The sequence below is a fragment of the Zingiber officinale genome, chromosome 7A (assembly GCF_018446385.1).
Source record: "Zingiber officinale cultivar Zhangliang chromosome 7A, Zo_v1.1, whole genome shotgun sequence".
In the NCBI taxonomy this organism is placed as follows: domain Eukaryota; kingdom Viridiplantae; phylum Streptophyta; class Magnoliopsida; order Zingiberales; family Zingiberaceae; genus Zingiber; species Zingiber officinale.
In genome coordinates, this window is record NC_055998.1 from 56,927,959 (window position 1) to 56,951,606 (window position 23,648).

Consider the following 23,648-nt stretch of genomic DNA (forward strand, 5'->3'; position numbering starts at 1 on the left):
AAATTAAAATTTTAATAAAATTTTATAAGACATTATAAAATTTTACAAGCTCTCTCCTAATTTCCTAAAGTGGGAGATAAAAAAGGAAAGTTTCTAAAAATTAAAACCATGTTTTAAAATTTAAAACTTCTCTTATAAAATTTCCTTTTTTATCATGGTGATAGAAAAATTAAATTTTAAAACTTCTCTTCCTTTTTTTTCTCAACCATTAAGATGGTTAAAAATGGAAAGTTTTAAAAACTTTTAAATTCTCTTTTAAAACATGTGGCCTAATTCAAATAAGGAAAGTTTTTAAATTTAAAATCTCTCTTTTAAAACTTGTAGTTTTCTTCAAAGAGAAGATTTTAAAAATTTAAAACACCCCTTCTATTCGAATTAATCTTGGCCAGCCCCTACATGCTTGGTCACCAAGCAATAAGGTCGGCCCCTATAAAGAGGATGTGGACGGTCCTTGCTTGGTCACCAAGCATTGGACCGGCCCCCTTCTTGGACACCAAGAAGAGCCTTACATTTGAATGGACTTGAGCCTATAATGAGGCTACGACAGGGACCTAGAGGAGAAATTGGTTTTGGCCTTCTTAGGAGCTTGAGTATCCTGTGTTCGTCCCGAACACACAACTCAAGTTCATCGATAACAACTCATTCCACTAGAGAGTTATTATCGCACTACCGCACCAATCCCAAATTATATTATGGGCTCCTTCTTATCATGAGTGTGTTAGGCTCCCTATGTTTAAGATTACGAATGTCCACTAATTAAGTAAGTTACTGACAACTCACTTAATTAATATCTAGCTCCAAGAGTAGTACCACTCAACTTCATTGTCATGTCGGACTAAGTCCACCTGCAGGGTTTAACATGGCAATCCTTATGAGCTCCTCTTGGGGGCATTCTCAACCTAGATAACTAGGACACAGATTCCTTCTATAATCAACAACACACACTATAAGTAATATCAGTTCTCAACTTATCGGGCATTTTGATTTATCGAGCTAAACCTCACCCTTTGATAAGTCAAAAAAATAAATATTAAATATATGTGCTTGTTATTATATTAGGATTAAGAGCACACACTTCCATAATAACTAAGGTTTAGTTCTTTTACTAAGTCAGTACAAAAAGAACTTACCTAAATGGTCCTACTCAATACACTTAGAGTGTACCAGTATAATTGATTAATCAAGATAAACTAACACTTAATTACACTACGACTATTTCAATGGTTTTTTCCTTTCCATCTTAGTCGTGAGTAACTGTTTATAATTTATAAAGAACCGTCAACATGATCCTCTGTGTGTGACACTACACACCATGTTGTCTACTATATAAATTAATTGAATAATTACATTTAACGAATAAATGTAGATATTGACCAATGTGATTCTTTTATTTCAAAATAAATGTTTACAAAAGCTAGGCTTTTAGTATACACTTCAACAATCTCCCACTTATACTAAAAGACTAAGCTACCATATCTGTTGCCATACATCTGATTCCCATCCCCTCCTCATGCAGATCAAAAGCTTTCACCGGAAGGGCCTTAGTGAAAGGATCTGCCAGGTTATCTACTGATGCAATCTTGGCGATGACAACTTCTCCTCGCTTGACGATGTCTCGTATCAGGTGGTACTTACACTCTATATGTTTTCTTGCCTTATGAGTTCGTGGTTCCTTCGAGTTTGCAACTGCACCACTATTATCACAATAAATTGTGATGATCTTGGGCAAACCAGGAATCACATCTAAGTCCATTAGAAAGTTCCTGAGCCACACAACTTCTTTGGCTGCCTCAGAGGCTGCCACATACTCAGCTTCCATGGTTGAGTCTAAGACGCATTTCTGCTTAATACTCCTCCATGCAATGGCTCCACCTTTTAGAGTAAACACATAGCCTGATGTAGACTTACTATTGTCCCTATCTGATTGGAAGTCCGAATCCGTGTAACCCACAGGGAGCAAATCGTCTGCTTGGTAGACTAGCATATAATCTCTAGTCCTTCTCAAGTACTTTAATATATATGCTTCACAGCAGTCCAATGTCCTTGTCCAGGGTTACTCTGATATCTATTAACCATGCCCACGACAAAACAGATATCAGGTCTCGTACACAGCATTGCATACATAAGGCTTCCTACAGCCGAGGCATAAGGAACTGCCTTCATGTCCTCTATCTCCTTTGATATCTTCGGAGACATCTCTTTAGATAAAGCTACTCCATGCCTAAAAGGTAAGAAACCCTTTTTGGAGTTTTGCATGCTAAAACGAGCAAGGATCGTATCTATATATGAAGCTTGAGATAGGCACAACATTCTTTTCTTGCGATCCCTTATAACTTTGATCCCAAGAATGTGTGCACATTCTCCTAAGTTCTTCATATCAAATTGTTTAGACAACCATACCCTTACGTCTGATAATACCTTGACATTGTTGCCAATTAACAAAATATCATCTACGTATAGTACAAGAAATACCACCACGTTTCTGTTACACTTCTTGTATACACAAGACTCATCATCGGACACTGAATAAATCCAAATGATTGGATTACTTCATTAAACCAGAAGTTCCAAGATCTTAAAGCTTGCTTCAGTCCATAAATGGATCGATTGAGCTTGCACACTAGATGCTCTTTGCCCTTTTCAATGAACCCTTCTTGTTGCTTTATATGGATGTTTTCTTCATGACTTCCGTTAAGGAAAGCTATCTTGACATCCATTTTCCAAATCTCATAATCCATATGAGCGGCAATGGATAAGAGTATCCGGATAGATTTAAGCATAGCTACCGACGAAAAAGTCTCCTCATAATCGATTCCCTCTTTCTGAGTGTACCCTTTCGCAACAAGCCTTGCTTTGAAGGTTTCTACCTTCCCGTCTGTCCCTTTTTTCCTTTTGTAGATCCATTTGCATTCAACGGCTTTTACACCATCTGGTGGTTCTACAAGCTCCCAAACCTTATTAGAATACATGGATTCTATTTCAGAATTCATTGCCTTTTACCAAGATATTGCATCTATATCTTGTAGTGCTTCATCATATGTCCGGGGATCAGGTTCATGTTTACCCAGGATCAAGTCCGAATTCTCTCCCAAAAACATGAATCTCTCTGGTTGCCTCACAACCCTCCCACTATGACAAGACATTGTCTGTGGTTGTGTATCATGTGTGACACGTGTTGCAGTCTCTTGTGGTACTTTATCTTGCACCGTTAGTACTAAAGTAGAGGTGTCCTCTCTAAGTTCTTCTAGAACAATTTTGCTCCTGGGTTTGTGATCCATTATATAGTCTTCTTCTAAAAACTGGGCATTGGTGCTAACAATGACCTTTTGGTCTTTAGGACTATAAAATAAACCACCTTTCGTTCCTCTGGGATAACCTACAAACACACAAACATCTGTACGAGATTCTAACTTATCAGCGTCTGGTTTCAGCACATGTGTTGGACTACCCCAAATCTGAATATGTCTTAGACTAGGCTTTTGCCCATTCCACAATTTGGTGGGAGTAGAAGATACTGATTTAGAAGGTACTAAGTTCAGAATGTGCGCTGCCGTTTCCAAAGCGTATCCCCAAAATGAATTTGGTAATTCTGAATAACTCATCATCAATCTAACCATCTCCATAAGAGTCATATTCCTTCGTTCTGCCACACCATTCTGTTGGGGTGTACCAGGTGCGGACAATTGGGATTGAATCCCGACTTCTGATAAGTAATTCCTAAACTCTCCTAAGAGGTATTCGCCACCACGATCAGACCGTAGTGTCTTGATACTTTTACCTAAACTTTTCTCCAAATCAGCCTTGTACTCTTGAACTTATCAAAGCATTCAGACTTGCGGTGCATCAGGTAAATGTATCAGTATCTTGAATAATCGTCTATAAAAGAGACAAAATATTCAAAACCACCTCTAGCCTGGATAGACATAGGACCATACAAATCAGAATGAACCAATTCTAACGCTTGTTTGGCTATATACCCCTTGGCCTTAAAAGGTCTCTTGGTAATTTTACCTTCCAAGCAAGCTTCACAAGTTGAAAAAATTTTCAACTCTAATGAACCCAAGAGTCCATCAGCTATAAGCCTTTGAATCCTACTTAAGTTAATATGACCAAGCCTAAGATGTCAAAGATACGCTTTGTTCATCTCTGAAGGTTCTTTTCTCTTATTGGAATTAGAAGATGTGTTATTAATTTCCATTTGTTGCTTTGTGGGAGAAATTGGATTTAAAGTATATAATTGTCAACTAATGCACCAGAACAGATAATAACCCTATTTCTCTTTATAACCACATTGTTATTAAAGGAAACAGAATATCCATCCAAATATAGTTTAGAAACTGAAATTAAATTATTTCTAAAACTGGGTACATAAAGACAATTTCTTAAAACCAATTTTCTATTCCTATCAAAAAATAAGTAGACGTCTCCCACTGTAACAGCTGCCACCTTAGTAGGATTGCCCATATAGACAGTAATCTCTCCTTTAAATAGTCGTCGGGTTTCCTGGAACCCCTGTAAAGAATTGCAGACATGATCAGTGGCTCCCGTATCTACACACCAGGTGCTGGTAGATAACACCGCTAAACATGTTTCAATAACTAGAGCATAAGATATACCTTTATTGTTCTGATTCCTACGAGGACAGTCTGCCTTCCAATGCCTTGTTTGCTTGTAGATGAAGCACTTGCCCTTCGGTTTCTTTATTCCAGCTTTTTGTCCCTGAGGTTTATTCACTCTCTTTGTTGAAAAGACCTATTTTTCTTCTTCTTACCTTTCGGCTTAGAAGTAGAACCATTTTCAACATAGTGAATCTGAGAACTTTGACAAAATATATCTTCTACTGCCTGTAGTTCTGTCAGAAGTTCCGCCAACGTATACTCTCTTTTGTTCATGTTATAGTTCAGGCGGAACTGCTCAAAACTTTTGGGTAGCGTTTGGAGAATTATATCGACCTGAGTTTCCCCATCGATTTCTCCTCCAAGAACTTATATTTCATTCAGATAGGCCATCATTTTGAGGATATGATCCCTTACGGGTGTTCCCTCAGACATGGTGGCTGTCATTAATTTTCTCATTGCCACTTTCCTAGCATTCCGACTCTGGTGCCCAAAGAGTTCTTTGAGATTGTTCATTATATCATAAGCTGTTGGTAAATCTTGATGCTGATGTTGCAATACATTTGACATTGATGTCAAAATGTAACACCACGCCATCTCATTAGCTTTTACCCATTTCTTATGATACTCAATCTCCTCTGGGGTAGAGTCACCGTCAGGTGCATCAGGGCAAGCCTCAGTCAGTACAAACTTATAGCTTTCAGCAGTAAGGACAATGTCCAGGTTTCTTTTCCAATCTATGTAGTTGGGTCCAGTAAGTTTGTTCTCTTTCAGTATAATGGACAGTGGGTTGAACGTCATCCTAAGAATCACAAAAATAACTTTGGTCAGGACTCTAAATTTAGAATAATATTAATTCCTCAAACAATACTATTTTAAATTAACCAACACCTCAAAACACCGTGAATTTTATATGCCACGATAGTGTGGACGTATACAAATTCAACATTTGTAAAAGGAGGGTGTAACCCATTAATTTTATTATCTTGTCAACCTAACTTTTTGACAAATAAAATTAATAGTTGGTTTCCTTCGGTCATACAAATAATAGTAGTGACTCCGATGGGGAGGATACTATTAGACGTGCCTAAGTATATATCATTACTTGACACTAAGTCCATTAATAAGATTGTGCCCCTTCCGATAGGGAAGATCACACGCTCTTAATTAATTTCCTATAGTCATCCAAAATGGAAGTTTGATCTAGTGATCCGCAAACAAACTCAACCGATATGGAGGAAGGCACTCAGAGCAAACGCGTAAGTTTGTTTTCATCACTTACAAACCAGTAATGGAGACCGTGGAATTTATTAAAATAAATCCCTCTCCTACTTAGTTATTTAAAGTGAGGAATTTTAAACTATCATAGCACACATCACATGCATACACACATATCACAGTAAATAAAAGAAATAAATATGGAAATTATTTTCCAACTATTATGGCATTTTTCTGTTACTATCCTCCATGTGCTCCAACCCTAGCTACTGCCATCTTTAGCAACCACCATCGGGTCGAGTCATCGCATCCATCTTGCTTCTTATTCCGCTGCGCCTCAGGTGCTCCAAAAGTACTACGCCTCGCAAGAATCTGATCCGCGACAAAAATAGAATTTTACATATATCGATCCTATATTCCACGAGGGAATGTACATGTAATCTAGATCAAAAATAAAATTCTAAAATTCTAGGACTAATACAGCTCCTACTGTATTAGTTACATACAATCATGTACACACAAAATATTTCCCTTGACATGTCCAAGGGTCCAACACACACAACATCTATAAGCCATAATAGTTGGAGCCTGCAACCAAAGAGTTAGCACTTCCTACTATTATTCTACCTAAATTATGTATGACATGTACATAACCTATTTGAATTCTAAACACACAGAGGCAAACCCTAGCTCTGATACCAATTGTTGGTTAGTCCTAGGAAAACGTACCTATTCTACTGTACAAAAATTTTGTACAAGTGTCGAACCTTTCCTTAAATAACCCATTGTGTTCTTTAGAAGTTAAATTAGGAATCGCAGACGGAACTTAACATCATTGATTCCAAATTTAACTTATTTGTTCTTAATGGTTTAAATTTGAATCGCAAGCGGAACTTAACACTATTGATTCCAATCTACCTATGTTATTAATTCCATTAAATATTAATTTCCAAAATTGGCTTCCAAGACTGCATGGCAAGGCACATAGCCTTCTTCGATATGGGAGAAACCACCACTGCCTAGACAAAACCTTTAAAGGAAAGCTAATATTTAATTTCCTTAAATAACTCTAGGTTAACCAAAAAGAACAATCGAATCATAAATTCGAAAAAGAAGAAAACACAAACTTGAAAAACTAATTCGAAAAACTATATCTAATTGCCTCTTGTATTTAGAATTCTTACAAAGAAAATAATAAGTATGATGAGGAAGAAAATTACTAGTTATACCTTCTCTATGCAAGCTAATGACCTCAAGATCTTCTGCCGTATTCCTCGCCTCGCCTTGGATGTCGTGTGGGCGACAATCCTCTAAGATAAACACCACCAAAAAGCTTCTTCCTCTTCTTCTAAAATCCGTCCACCACCACCACCAAGGAGAAGAGAGCAAAGGGAAACGGAGAAGAGAGAGGGGCCGGCCACCAAGAGATCTCCAAGCAAAAGAATAAGAGTTGTGTCTCATGAGGTCTCCTCACCCCTTCTTTTATATTACATGCCCAAGGCAAATAAGGAAAAACTTTTTCCAAAAAATAAAATCATCCTCTAGTTTTTCCTTTTCCCTTTTTATTTTTCCTTTTCTTTCCTCATGATTGAATCAATTACCAACATTAATTTTAATTGTGATGATTTTTTTATTTTAATTATGGCCGCCCCCTTGCTTGGGCACCAAGCAAGGTGGCCGGCCACCTCATCAGGATAAAAAAGGAAAAATAATTTTTTAATAAAATTTTATAAGCCATTATAAAATTTTACAAGCTCTCTCCTAATTCCCTAAAGTGGGAGTTAAAAAAGGAAAGTTTCTAAAAATTAAAACTATATTTTAAAATTTAAAACTTCTCTTATAAAATTTCCTTTTTTATCATGGTGATAGAAAATTTAAATTTTAAAACTTCTCTTCCTTTTTTTTTCTCAACCATGAAGATGGTTAAAAAATGAAAGTTTAAAAACTTTTAAATTCTCTTTTAAAACATGTGGCCTAATTCAAATAAGGAAAGTTTTTAAATTTAAAATCTCTCTTTTAAAACTTGTAGTTTTCTTCAAAGAGAAGATTTTAAAAATTCAAAACACTCCTCCTATTTGAATTAATCTTGGCCGGCCCCTACATGCCTGGTCACCAAGCAATAGGACCAGCCCCTATAAAGAGGATGTGGCCGACCCTTGCTTGGTCACCAAGCATTGGACCGGCCCCCTTCTTGGACACCAAGAAGAGCCTTACATTTGAATGAACTTGAGCCTATAATGAGGCTATGACAGGGACCTAGAGGAGAAATTGGTTTTGGCCTTCCGAGGAGCTTGAGTATCCCGTGTTCACTCCGAACACAGAACTCAAGTTCATCGATAACAACTCATTCCACTAGAGAATTATTATCGCACTACCTCACCAATCCCAAATTACATTATGGACTCCTTCTTATCATGAGTGTGTTAGTCTCCCTATGTTTAAGATTACGAATGTCCACTAATTAAGTAAGTTACTGACAACTCACTTAATTAATATCTAGCTCCAAGAGTAATACCACTCAACTTCATTGTCATGTCGGACTAAGTCTACCTGTAGGGTTTAACATGGCAATCCTTATGAGCTCCTCTTGGGGGCATTCTCAACCTAGATAACTAGGACACAGATTCATTCTATAATCAACAACACACACTATAAGTAATATCATTTCCCAACTTATCAGGCATATTGATTTATCGAGCTAAACCTCACCCTTTGATAAGTCAAAGAAATAAATATTAAATATATGTGATTGTTATTATATTAGGATTAAGAGCACACACTTCCATAATAACTAAGGTTTAGTTCTTTTACTTAGTCAGTACAAAAAGAACTTACCTAAATGGTCATACTCAATACACTTAGAGTGTACCAGTGTAATTTATTAATCAAGATAAACTAACACTTAATTATACTACAACTATTCCGATGGTTTTTTCCTTTCCATCTTAGTCGTGAGCAACTGTTTATAATTTATAAAGAACCATCAACATGATCTTCTGTGTGTGACACCACACACCATGTTATCTACTATATAAATTAATTGAATAATTACATTTAACGAATAAATATAGATATTGACCAATGTGATTCTTTTATTTCAAAATAAATGTTTACAAAAGCTAGGCTTTTATTATATACTCCAACATGTAGCACTGGTGGAATTGGGTGAGGTGAGAGGCTTAGGCCCGGTGGCAAGTCCAAAAACAAGATAGGGTTCTATGTGAGGGTTTTATATAAGATGGAAGTTTTAGGACTTGCTCTAGATTTTATCTATTAAATCATATAAATTCTAATACTAGATAGATTTATCGATGCTAAATCATTTATTTCGTTTTCTATAAACTTTATACTAAGTCCAAATAGAAACCCATATTCATGGTTATTTAATTTCATATACATACTAAGTCATCAAGTTGATATTTAATCCAAAATTCCATATATATCCATGTATATATCATATTCGCATATTAAAATGTTATAGTTTCTTACATGTTATATTAATCTTTATTTTTTTTCTTTTATACTATATAATTTATATAATGATCTTATCCGAAAGTCAAAGAGATGGAAAGTTGGAGATATGGCGCTCATACTGACCTCCTGTGGACTCCGCACAGACCTGCAACACAGACTACGTCAGTGCCGAGCTAGGGAAGGGTCCCCGGCATTGGCTCTCTGACACTCAAGTCAATCACCGACGATGAGGAATGAAGCGGAGCAACAAGAACTGTAGCATAAACAGTGAATATCACATACCTTCGCCAATACTTGGCCCCCCTTTATATAGGGTTGCGGTAGCACACGTGCATGCTTCCCAAAGCAAGCACGTTTTCAAAACTTTTCCTAAAAAGACATGTCGATAAAGTGTCCCTGATACAGTACCTTAATGGGTCGAGCATATATCCGAAGTGACAGTGGAAGCTTCCACCGTATGATCTTCTGGCAGCCCATGCCCAGTGTCGGCATCACCAACTCCCAAAAGGATATCATTGGATATCATCAGGAGTGTACTTTTAGGCCGAGTGGATTGACAGCTCGGCTTGAATTCCGCAGCCCTGGTGCCCCGTCTGGTTAGCCAGAACCTTGTTATTCCTTAGTGTGTGTCTGCTCAACCAAAGGTTCACTTTGTTGTTGCTGAAGCCTGATGCCAAGCTGAGCGGGGTAGCCGCTCGGCAGAAGCCTGTTGCCAGGCCGAGCGGGATAGCCACTCGACTAAAGTTGAATTCTATACATCGATCTTTGTTGTCTGGCCGAGCGAGATAGCCACTCAGCTTCTGCTTCTGCACATTCTCCCTTGAGTGTCGGTTGTTTGATTACTCCCAGTATCAAAGGCGACGGCGGGTCAGAGCCACCTCCTCGATTGGGGCATGCCTCGCCGGACCGATCGATGCCATCTCCGCCTTGACTTTGACATCCATCGTGGCAGCGTGGTGGGGCCCTTCATCATCACTGCATCACAAGCCTCACCCTCAAGTCTAGTCAAGGGCGTTGTAAGCTCGACTGACTGGACAATTGTCTGATTAGGTTTCCTCCTGATCAGCCTTCGACACTGATGTGGTTTCTGATCGGGAACAGATCGATCCTCGCTGATTGGCCTGTTGAAGCTTGTCATATGGGCGTAGGTATGCTCCCTCGATCCAATTGGCACGACGAAGGTTTGCACTTGTGAAATCTTTCCTTGGGTTGTCTTGGGCGAGTGCGAGCCAAGCTGACATCACCCAGATTACTAGGAAATCGTGTAAATCTCTGCGCATTAAGGCTATGCGCGCTCCCATACCATCATTAAATGTCGACCCATGGCGACGCGCCGCGTGTCCTGCCCCTGCCGTCGCACGCCTGATGTGACAGGGTACCGATGTGACGTTTGGCGATTTAAATTCAATAGTCAAAACTTGGCCTAGGTTTCTACGACCTAGATCAGACGGCTCTGATCGGTCAGCCCCCAAGCTTATAAGCCTATGCGTGTCGCCGCACTTGCGCACTTCGTCTTCGTGCTCCTCGACGCCAAGCTCTTTGTGCTCCAGCGATCTTTCTCCTCCACTGTTCTTCGACACTTTTTCTTCCTTCATCGTTTCACCAGCGACCCATTTTCAGTAAGCTCCCTCCGTTGACCTCTTGCTTTCATGTCTTTCGGCTTTTGTGTTTCTTCATCTTCATCTTTTTCAGCGCGCATCTGTGTGTTCCGACGACCATTCTGCCGGTAAGTTCCTTCTCTTGCTTTCTTGTTTTACAATGGAAAGTTCACCGCTACCTCCCGTCTGCATCCCGGGGCTCTGGTATACTTCTACCGAGTTCCAGTTCGATGCCGGCGACGTTGAGAGTCTGAAAGCCGCTTTTGAGCTTTCTCCTGATTATGAAATCATTCTGCCCTCTCCTTCCGATCGACCAAATTCTCCGCCGCTCGGCTGTGTCACCGTCTTTCAGGACCATTTTTCCACCGGTCTGCAATTTCCCATCCACCCCTTCTTTTCTTCCGTGTGTAAATATTTCTGAGTCTCCTTCCATTAGCTAGTGTCAAACTCCTTTCGGCTACTGTGCGGGGTGGTTGTTCTTTTTCGCCTGCACGACATTCCACTCACTCCCCGTCTCTTCCATTACTTTTATTATCCCAAGTCATCCAAGTCAGGGACCTTTCTTTCCCAAGCCCGAGTGGGCTTGATTTTCTTTGATAAAATGTCAACTTCCAACAAACACTGGAAGGAGTACTTCTTTTACGTGCACTTCCCCGAACGATCGGATTTCTCCACGCACTGGTAGCTCGACATGGCGGCCCAGCCTCCATTGAAGAAGTACAAGAGCCGATCGGACTATGTTAACGCAGCTTCGATGTTGGCCAGTCAGAAATATGACATTCGCAAGCTGTTGTTGGAGGATGTCCTGTACATCTTTGGCTTGAGTCCGATCCGCACCCGGCTCTTGTTCAGCCTAGGTATGCGATCACTTTACTTTTTTCTTTGATTCTAACTTATTTTTTCTTCCTTTCGTGCAGCTAAAGTCATGCTGCGCATACGTCTGTTCGGTAAGGCGAAGCTCGTAAATGCCACGATCAATGCGGCTACTATCGAAGAACTGGGGAGCCGAGGCCTACAGTTGGTCGGCTCATAAGAGGAGCCGCAAGATGAGAGCGAGGCGGCTCCTGCCCTGGCAAGTGGCGGGGCGACTGGTGGCTCCCAACCTCCTAAACAGCGTCCGATCATTCCAGTTGAGGGGAGCTCAGCTTCCTTGGATGAGCCACTGACCAGGCGCAAGAGGCGCTGGGCGGATCGCTCATCGCGCTCCGCCACTTCCGGGGTGCGATCCACCGAACGGGTGGAGACATTAACACCTGCGCCCGTCCAAGAGTCCACTGCCCCTGAGTCGTCAGACCGGATGCCCTCCCTATCTGGTCTGCCTCAGGAGATGGTTTGCGCCTACTGGTAGCATTCCTGCCACAAAAGTCAAAGTCCAAGGAGTTGGGCATCCGACCGTCTTCTTCATCATGACCGTCCGGGTGGGCCACTTCTACACAGTCAGTCTCAAGTGACCAATGCCATATTATGATGATTTTGCACCTACCGACAGAGGAATGGCGTGAATTCGGCATCAAGTCCTGAACTCCGGAGCACCAGATCATCATTCAAGGTCCTCTTTCCAAAATATGGGAAGAGGCCCAAGCTCGTGTGGCGGTGATGCCTTTGGGGGCACTCGTGGACAGCCACACCCAGGTGTCTACTGGGGTAAGTCATACTTTTGCATAGTTTACTTCTGATCGGCGCTTATATTCACTTTGTTTGCAGTACTGGGTGGAGAGCCTAGCCATGTGCCAAAGGCTCACTTTTTTGGAGGAGGAAGTGAAGCAATTGAAGGCGTCGTGCAGCCAATCCTCCACCACTCAAGAATAAACAAATGCTAAGGTGGCTAAACTTCGAGCCACTCTAGAGAAGAGCAACAAAATGCTCGAGGTCGAACGGGCCAAGAGCATCGAGTAGGCAACGCTGCTGGAGTGGCTCAATAAGCATGTCACCACTTTTGATAATAAAATTGAGTCGGCCAATGCGCGGAAGAATCGGGCCATTGTAGACTTTGAGGAGAAGAATAAGGAGGCCTGTGCCAAGTAAGTGGCCAAGACCAATAAGATGTGCCAAGTAGGTGGTCGGCCAATTTGGAGCCCAAGCATAAGTGGCCGACCCTAATCAAATTAAAAGGGTTTTAATTTTTTAAATTTTTTCTTATGTGGATTCCATGGTTTTAAAAGAGAGTTTAAAATTTAAATCTTTTCATTTTTATAGTTTTCTACAAAAGATTAAGAAAAGATATGATATCTTTCCTTATTTGTAGATTAAAAGGAAGATTTTAATTTTGAGAAAACTTTCCTTTTTGTAACCATGTTCATGATTTAAAAGAGAGTTGTAAAATTATAAATTTTTCCTTTTATAAGTTTCTACAAAAAATTAAGAAAAGATTTGATATCTTTCTTTATTTGTAGATTGTAAGGAGATTTTAATTTTAAAAGATAACTTCCTTTTGGAAATCATCCACATGTTTTAATAGAGAAATTTTAATTTATATATTTCCTTTTATAACCAACCATGAAGGGATAAATTATTACAGAAATTTTTATTTTAAAATTTCTGGAAACAAATTAGGAAGTTTTAATTCTTGTTAAAATTTTCCTTGTTTGGAGTTTTAGAGTGCCCGACTATATAGTTTAAGAAAAGGAATTTGATTTTAAATCAAATTAAATTTTCTTTTTCATGGCAAAGTAATAAGGAAGTTTTTATTTAAATTTTTCCTTATTTTCCAATACCAAGGATTATAAAAGAGGGGGTAGGGATGCCTTCATGGCTAAGAACTCTATTCGATTCTTCTCCTCTCTTCCTTGGTGTAGCCGGATTTCTTTTCTCCTCTTCCCCTGTTCTTCCTCTCAAGTGGCCGGCGACATCATCCTCTTGAAGAAAGCTTGGTGGCCGGACTTAACTTGGAGAAGAAGGAGAGATAGGAGGCTTTGTTTCTAGCATCCCTTGGAGCTTAGTGGTGGTGGCCGAACCTTCATCTCTAGGAGATTCTTGGTGGTGGCCGAAACTTGGAGAAGAAGGAGCTTGGTGGTTCTCATCTCGGTAGGTCGTTGCCCACACAACGTCCAAGATAAGAAGAGGAATACGGTAGAAGATCAAGAGGTCACTGCATACAAAGAAAGGTATAACTAGTAATTATTTTCTGCTTCATGCTAGTTTTTTTTGTATGAATTCCAAACACAAGAGGCATATGATTCTAGAGTTTCAAATTTGAGATTCGAGTTTGTGTTTTTTTTTGTTTTTCGAATTTGTGATTCGATTGTTCTTTTTGGTTAACTTAGAGTTATATAAGGAAATTAAATATTAGATTTCCTTAAAAGGCTTTGTCTAGGCGGTGGTGGATGATCCCATACCCAAGAAGGACTAGTGCCTCGCCATGCAGTCCTGGAAGCCAATTTTGAAAATTAATATATAATTGAATTTATAACATCAGTGGATTTGGATCAATAATGTTAAGCATCGTTTACGTTCCAAATCTAAACCATTAAGAACAGATAAGTTAAATTTGGAATCAATAATGTTAAGTTCCATTTGCGATTTCTAATTTAATTTCTAAAGAACACAATAGGTTGTTTAGGAAAGGTTCGACACTTGTACAAAATTTTGTACAGTGGAGCCGGTACGATCTTCCTAAGACCTACCAATAGTCATCTATTGGGAACTTGATTTTTTGGAAGTAAGTAAATACTACTGCCCGAAACTTATTGAGAGTCGGTCAGCCCAATATGACATTATAGGTCGACAACGCGTCCACCACGATGAAGTTGGTGGTCCTGGTTCTCCTTAGTGGCTCTTCTCCGAGCGAGATGGCCAGGCGGGCTTGTCCGAGCGGCAGTACTTCGTTCCCCGTGAAGCCGTACAGTAGGGTCGTCATGGGCAGCATCTCACTTCGACCAATTTGTAACTGATCGAATACCTTCATGAAAATAATGTTCACCGAACTCCCTGTATTAACAAAAGTTTGGTGAATTATTTTGTTAGCGATTACCACTCGGATAATCAGCGCGTCATCGTGGGGGATCTCCATCCCCTCCAAGTCGTTGGGGCCGAAGCTGATCTGGGGCCCTTCAGCCTTCTCCTTGCTACATCCCACTGCGTGGATCTCCAACCGCTGAGCGTACGACTCCCTGGCTCTGTTGGAGTCGCAGCCGGTCGACCCTCCGATGATCATGCCTATCTCTCCTCGAGAAGCATTATTCTTGTTTTCTTCTTCCCGAGTGGATGGTCTATTTCACTCGGTCAGGACTTGGGAGGGATCAGTGTCATCCCTCCACTGATCATCTAGATCGGTTGATCCATTGTACGTCTCGATCGCCGGTGATGTGTAGTGTCTCGGTAGAGGGTCTTGTAAGATCTCCTCTTAGAACTACCAGTTAATCCATTCGGGAGATGCATTGCTTCGGGGTGCCTTGCCTTTCCATGCATCCCGAACGGGAGCATCATTTGAAGATGATCCCCGCTCCTGATGCGCTTGGGGTATCTCCGAGGGGTTTGGAACAAAGCTCAATGGAAGGGGATCAACTTGGGCGACGCTTCCCCCTGTGTGCCAGTCAACCTTTGATTCTATCCCCACATGGAGATTTGCTCCGCTAGGTCTTCCGGCCCCGCTCGTCTGCTGACTGCCGATGTTGAAGGTTGTGGCGCTTACCGATCGGCTAGTGCCTGTTGTTGCTGTTGCTCGATCATCTTCGCCGCTCGGGCTTGAACAAGCATCTCGAGCTCTTCTTGGGTGAGCGTCACGGTAGTGAATCGTCCAGCGTCCTCCATCTTCATGGCTTGGATTCAGGTGACATTCCCACAAACGACGCTAAATATGATCCTATCTGAAAGTCGAAGAGACGAAAAACTGGGGATGTGGCGCTCACACTGACCTCCTGTGGACTCCGTGCGGACCTACAACATAGACTATGTCAATGCCGAGCTAGGGAAGGGGTCCCCAGCGTTGGCCATCCGACGCTCAAGTCAGTCACCGGCGATGAGAAAGGAAGCGGAACAACAAGAACTATAGCACAAATAATGAATATCACATACCTCCGCCGATGCTTGGACCCCCTTTATATAGGGCTCCAGCAACGCGCGTGCATGCTTCCCAAAGTGAGCACGCTTCTTAAAGCTTTTCCTGAAAAGATGTGTCGATAAAGTGTCCTTGACATAGTTCCTTAACGAGCCAAGCATATCTCTAAAGTGACAGTAGAAGTTTCTGCTGTACAATCTTCTAGCAACCCATGCCCGGTGTCGGCGGCACCAACTCCCAAAAGGATTTCACTAGATATCATCAGGAGTGTACTGTTAGGCCGAGCGAATTGGCCGCTCGACCTGAATATCGCTACCCTGGTGCTCCATCTGGTCGGCCAGAACCTTGCTGTTCCTTAGTGTGTGTCTTCTCGACCGAAGGTTCACTTTGCTATTTCCAAAGCCTGATAGCAGGCCGAGCAGGGTAGCCGCTCGGCAGAAGCCTGTTGCCAGGCTGAGCAGGATAGCTGCTTGGCCAAAGTTGAATTCTGCACATCGATCTCTGTTATCTAGCTGAGCGGGATAACCGCTCGTCTTCTGCTTCTACACATTCTCCCTTGAGCGTCGGTTGTTTTATTGCTCCCCGTATCAAAGACAACAACGGATTAGAGCCGCCTCACCGATCGGAGCATGCCTCGCCCGACCGGTGATGTCATCTCCACCTTGATTTTGATATCCACCGTGGCAGTAGAGTGGGGCCCTTTATCATCACCGCATCATGTAATATTTCTTTGTTACATGTTATACTAATCTTACCTTTTCCTTATTTAATTTCATTTATGCTTTATAATCTATATTATACATTTTATATTATATAATATATTATTTATATTTTATTTTTATATTAATTAGATGAATAATCTATAAAAAATTTATACATACTAAGTTTTATCCATTTATAAATGCTAAGTCCTATAATTCCTATATACTAAGTTTTATCCATTTATAAATGCTAAGTCCTATAATTTTTATATACTAAGACATTAATTTGATATTAAATTAAATTTCCTATATATATATACACACCATATAGTCTTTTATATAATTTATATTACATATTATATGTTGGTGCAAGTTGTACCAGAATCAAACCTGAGTTTTAATGTTGTCAAAAGTTCAAGTTAAGTTTTATTGTGATCTAATAAGTTAATTGAGTGTGAAGGTTGTCTTCTCAACTGAGAAAAGACCTAGCTGGAGGCTAGGTAGGAAAAGTCTTAGCAGATCGTGGAACCCAGGTGAAAGTCCAAGTGGGTCGAGAGGACCTAACGCTTGGCAGTGTGATCGAGAGGTCTGAAGGACCGAAGGTTGAAAGAAAAGTCCTGGTGATCCGAGCAAGGCTAAGTGAAAAGTCCAAACAAGATCTGGAGGATCAATATTTGGTAGGTAGGTTGAGATAAATAACTGGAGCAATATTCCGTTGCTACTTTGATTTGATTTTAGAAAAAGAAAATAATTTTTTTTTAAATTTACAAGATTTACCCCCCCCCCCTCCCCCGTCTTTCGACTTTTTTAATCCAATAAGTTTATAATTTTTGACATCAATTATAGCCTCGATAGTGGTTAACAAAAAGAACTTACTAAAATAATGGGGATTTGAGGATACTCATCTATCTTTAACGCGATAAAATTTGTAGGAACTATAAAATTACCTACTTTCACAGGGACATCCTTTGGAATACCCAATCATATATAACAAAATAATTTGCAAGCTATAAAGTTATTATCATTATCTTTAACTCATCTAAACCTAGTTTCTTGTAGATCGAAAAGGGCAAGAGGTTTACACTAGCACTACGATCACAAAAAGCTTCGTTAATGTTTGTTTTACCAATCATGCAAGGAATTGAAAAACTACCTGAATCTTTAAATTTTGGAGGTGACTTATTCAGGATCAATACACTGCACTCCTCTGTCAAAGCTATAGTTTCATATTCCTTAGCCTTCCTTCTGTACGATAGTATATCCTTCAAAAACTTCAAATAAGTAGGTATTTGTTATAAAGCATTGAGGAATGGTATGTTCACAAAATGCTTCTTGATCATCTCCAAAAATTTACTGAACTACTCACTTAGCTTTGGCCAATGATTGAGGGAACAATATCAGTGGTTGATAATTCCTCACTGGAGTTGTGGAACTAGGTTTTTCACCTTTTTCGAATCCTTTAGTTTTTTCTTCTTCTTTATCTGAAATATGAATTGCTCCATCCTTCTCGTTCATCATACCATCTTCATTGTCCTTGCTCATTTTGGGTTCCTCCAAATCATTACCACTCCTCAAAGTGATAGCATTGTAGTGTTCAACAAGGTTCATTTCAGATTGACTTGAAAATCTACTCGGATATCTTGTAGAGTAACTAACAATCTATGCAATTTGAATTTTAACATCTTGGTATGGTTGACCAAGTTTTCAAGCTTCCCTGTGATTTATTTGATTGCCACTATGGTGGCAAAAGGTGAATGCGCTCGTCCCCAGCGCCCCCGCTAACCCGTCCCAAGGTCAACATGGAGGAGGTAAATCACGGGTGGCTACTAGCCTTTAGAATAGTGACTAGCACATAAGGGAGACATTTACCTCAACTTTGCCAAGATTCGAATCCCAGACCTCATGGTGACAACACCTCATATGCTAGCCACTAGACTTATCCGAGGGAATTATTGGATTGCCACTCTGGTAGCTAGATGTTGTTGTCCTAACTCCTCATTCTGCTTAGTTTGTGTGATGATAAAGTTCTTAAGAAAAATTTTCAAGTTGGATTTTGGTGCTTGCTGAAATTGTGGCTCATAGTTATTCTATCCAAGTTGGTCTTGGTTATTCTTGTATGAATATTTTAGGTGATTCCTCTAATTAGGATTGTAAGTGTTGGAAAAAAGATTATCCTACTATTGCCTGAAGTTATTGATCATGTCTACTTGTTTCATATGGACCCTTTATGAAGGTACAACTTCTATTTGACAATTAGCAGTCGAATAACTTATTACATCACAAATCTCACAAGAAATATTAATAACGTTCACAATGCTAAGATTGAATGAATCAAACCTCATGGTTAGGATGTCCATATTTGTTACAATCATATCTAGAGTATTCACATCATACTTACAATCTTCATGGACTATGTCTCTTTCAGTTGCCCATTAATGATGATTCAGAGCCACACTCTTTATTATGTCGTAGGCCTTGTCCAATCTCTTGTTCATCAAAGCTCCCCTAGCTTTGAAGTCCAATGAAACCTTTGTCGAATAGGTGATTCTATTGTAAATGTGGATGATCAATCATTTCTCTAATCCATGATGTGACCATTGTTGCACTAGCCCATTAAATCTATACCATACCTCGAACAAAGACTCTCCCTCATTATGTGCAAAGTTTGTGATTTGATTCTTCAAATGCGTCGTCTTATTAGGCGTAAAACATTTTTTGAGAAAATGCTATTCCAGTTGATCTCATGTCTTGATACTTTCTGATGGTAGGGAATGTAACCATATTCTTGCCATGTCTCTCAAGGAAAAAAATGGAATAGTCACATCCTAATAACATATGCAGAAACACCATTAAGCTTAAATGTTTCACAAAATTCAAGGAATACCTCTAAATGTAGATTTGGATCATCTGTAGGAACATCTCCAAGTTGGTTGTTGGATCATGGCAAGTAGTGTTGGTTTTAGCTCAAAGTTATTAGCATCCACTTGAGGTCTTGTGATGCTAGATCTAAATCCACTTGCACTAGTGTTGCATAGTCATTTAAAGGCTTGTTCTCGCCGTCGGCGGCCATGTCGGTGTGAGTTGTTCTTGTTAGCTTCTAACCACCTCAATTAGATTCTTTTCATGTGAAAGGTTCTTTCAATCTCAGGATTTGCGTTTAGCACAACTCCTAATTTAGACCTTAGCATACACAAAAAACCTTTCCACCTACAAAGAGAAAGATTAAAGATTGCAAAAAAAAAAAAAATGGAACAAAATCTAGATTAACCAAATCACAAATAAAACTAATATCAACTAAACACAGTCCTCGACAACGGCATGAAAACTTAATTCATGCTAACTGTAAGTGTACGTCGTCGTCAAGTAGTAAAATTATCATCTTTTAGAACCGTGGAGTTGATTACTAGTTCATGTGCAATGGAGGCTATCTAGACAAATTAAATGAGGGAATTATTGTGAAAGAAAACAAACTAAGAAAATGGAATTAAAAGAACAGTGAGAAAACAAATTTTAGAGAGAATCTTAGGACTTTGGTTTCACCACAATGATCATTGATAATTTAATTATGAATCTCTCTCTTACTTCAATTAATCATGCTTGAAGGTAGTCTATCCTAAAGTACTTGATGTTTCCTTTCTAAATACACAACCCTTACTTTCATGGTAACTAAATCAGGGTAGACCCTTTACGCATTGTGATAACCAATGGTATCCTCAAGAGAATTCGTATTACTTTTATGAATAAACCCTTAAGTCCAAGTCCATAGGTTCAAGATTAGAGTTCATCTTTTGGTCCTTCCCTTGTTCTCTAATATATATGCTAACATATATTAATACAATCAACATGTTAAGCATGCTAAAACTGGATCAAGAATCAAACATATCATTGATAAAGAAAGAGAAATCGCATACAATCAAGTGTCAATTTAATATCAAATTACTTTCTAATCCAAGAATCAGGGAGACTACTTCATCACAATGGAGAAACAAATGAAAGACATCAAAGAAAACACTCTACAATTCAAAATATAGATCAAAGTGTGGAAAGAACTCAGTTGTAGATGTCTTATGTGCGTAGATTGTATACACTTGTTTAGCATATTTTGACGCACATTCACATACTTTGTACATGGTTTATCTATGCACTTTCGTACTTCCAGATTTCCATTTGACCATATTTACTCTTTTTATTCGGAGATCTGCTTTTATGCATTTTGTGTACATAAGAGTCGAATTTGGAGAAGATTTTGACACTTGAACAAGGAGGGAAGGCACAAGCCTTGTGAGCCACATGACCCTACCACGGGGGGTTGCCCAGGCCGTGTGTGGATCACAGCCCGTGTGACTGCAGCAGGAAAGGAAGTGGCCTTGGCCGTGTGAACCTCACACGGTCGTGCCAAGATGGGAAGCCAGAGGAAGCTAGGCCGTGTACACTACACGGCCGTGCAAGCCTTCCAAAGCCGAAGAATGCCCTGGTCGTGTGGTACACACGGCCCATGCAACAATTCCAGAGGCCAAGAATGCCCTGGCCGTGTGATTCACACAGCCCGTGCAGGAGTTCCAGAGCCGGAGGCAGTGCAGGCCGTGTAGATCTACATGGTCGTGCAAGGAGTGCAGTGGCAGAGCCAAACATTGCCGTGTCTCACACACGGGCGTGTGAGACAGGCAGAGAGGGGAGTGAGACAAGTCGTGTCCCACACACGGCCAGGTCCTGGGTCCATGTGGCACCCGAATTCCCCCCTCTATATAAAGGTTTCTTCTTCATTTCAAAGGGGATCTTCTCCCTTTGGGGGGGGGGGGGGGGGGGGGATTTAAGATTTGGGCGTTCCTCCACCTTCTTGGAGGGATTTCCGACAATTATAAGGGCGGATCTTCAACATTTCGACTCCGGGGAGCGAGGATTGGATCCTAAGATAGTTCTTCATCGTAGATAAGCTTTTCTTCCCTTTCTTTCTTGGATTTAGGGATCAAGATGTTTATCTTTTCTTATTCTTTTGGATTCTTTCTTGGTTCCATGGATTAGATCTCTTGTTGTAGGGTGAAGGGAGTATTTGTAATGGAGACTTGATGTAAACTCTTGTGGATTTGCCAACATTTCTATTTATATGATTTTGCCCTGTTTGCATCTATTCTTTCTTGTGTGGATTGTTGTGATTAGGGCTTAATTACCATGCTTGATTGAATGTTTGAATATATTGTGAATCTTGTAGAGGTAATTCCTCATTCTATTTTCCGAGGGATGTTCGTGACAGGAATATGCCCGTGTAAGGATGTTTAAGGGGTAATCTTGAAGGGGAAATTAGGTATTTCAAGTGGGTAGGATAGATTGTATGCATTAATCCTTATATCTTGATGAGGTTGAGAAGTAGTGGATTTCTATGTTCATTTTCCGAGGAGTGCACGTGACAGGCAAGCCTGTGTAAGGACAACATAGGGTTCATTCCTAATTGATCACATTAGATATATTTTAGTCATATGCCGGTTGTCTATTGCAAGAGGGAACCGGCAACCTTCTACAAACGGTGGACAATTGAGAAATAAGATTTGGTAGATCATTACATTGAATAACATTACAAAGAAATCAAAACTCCTAGAACATACCTTTGTCATTGCCCTTATTCTTGATTCTTATTCTTTCATTTCTTTGTTTACCTTTCATAGTTACACTTAGATTTTGTAAATCAATTGATTGGTTGTTTAGCTAACTCGCTTTGAGACATCTTTAGTGCTTATTCCAGTCCCTGTGGATTCAATATCTTTTATTATTATTACTTACGACATATTCGTACACTTGCGGCGGTCAACAAGTTTTTGGCGCCGTTGTCAGGGACTGCAATATAACATTAGAGATTTTTAATTGAGTTAAAGTAGACATAACTTTTTTTTTCATTTGCATATTTGAATCTAACTTTTAGAATTATGTTTTCATAAGTTTTTCCTTTCTTGTATAACATTTTTGTCAATTCCTTTTGTTGTAACTCTAATTCTGTATTTTGATTCTAACATTCTTGTCTAACTTCTCTCTGCTTTTCTTTTGATTTAGTTTCTTTCTTTCTTTTTCTTTTGTGAACATATCTTGCTATCTTGTTCTTGTCTATGCGAAGATCTAACTTTGCAGGAGAACTTCTTCCTCTAGACCCTGAGATAGATAGAACATTTCATAGAAGAAAAATTATGCAAAGACAACAAGAAGAACAAGAACATTCCATTATGGCGAATAGACCACTAAAAGATTATGCAGCACCTTATGCTAGAGGTTTTCGATCTAGTATTTCAAGGCCTTTAGTTGAAGCAAATAATTTTGAGATCAAACCTACAATTATATCTATGGTGCAGCAAAATCAATTTGGTGGAGGACCGCATGAAGACCCAAATCAACATTTGGAGGTCTTCTACGAGATACGCGGAATAATGAAAATGAATGGTGTTCCTTCAAAAGCAGTGCGCCTACTACTATTTGGGTTCACTTTAAGAGATAGAGCCAAGCAATGGTTAAACTCTTTGGCTCCAAATAGCATCACCACATGGGAGCAATGTGAGCAACAATTCTTCGACAAATTCTATCCTCCAAGTAAAACAGCTTATATGAGAAAGATTATTGCAAGCTTCAAGCAAGTGGACTCTGAATCTTTATTTGAAGCTTGGGATAGATACAATAGTATGCTCAAACAATGCCCACACCATGATTTGGAAAGGTGGTTAGTGCTACATACATTTTATAACGACATTAATTATCATACAAAAGTGACCCTTGATTCAGCTGCTGGAGGGGCACTTATGAATAAGAGTTTGGATGAGGCTGAGGAGATAATTGAAAGTGTAGCACAAAACCACCATCAATTGGCTAATGAAAGAAGTGGTGGCTATTCTTGTATGAACCCAACAACAAAAGCATAAGGAAAATTTGATGTTGATGTAGTGACTTTATTGGCTGCAAACTGGATGCTCTTACAAAAAGGTTTGAGAATATGGGAGCTAGCTCAAGTACGGTCAATGTCATTGTTTCTTCTTGTGAAGTATGTGGAAGTTCTGAACATTCAAATGAC

At 39.8% G+C, this 23,648-nt stretch overlaps 1 non-coding gene across 1 annotated transcript; it reads right to left on the reverse strand.

The window, feature by feature from the left end:
* Nucleotides 1-23,185: 23,185 nt before the first annotated feature.
* LOC122003219 lies at nt 23,186-23,291 on the reverse strand. The gene has a single exon (XR_006117873.1). It is a non-coding gene; the product is annotated as a small nucleolar RNA R71 (small nucleolar RNA).
* Nucleotides 23,292-23,648: the final 357 nt, after the last annotated feature.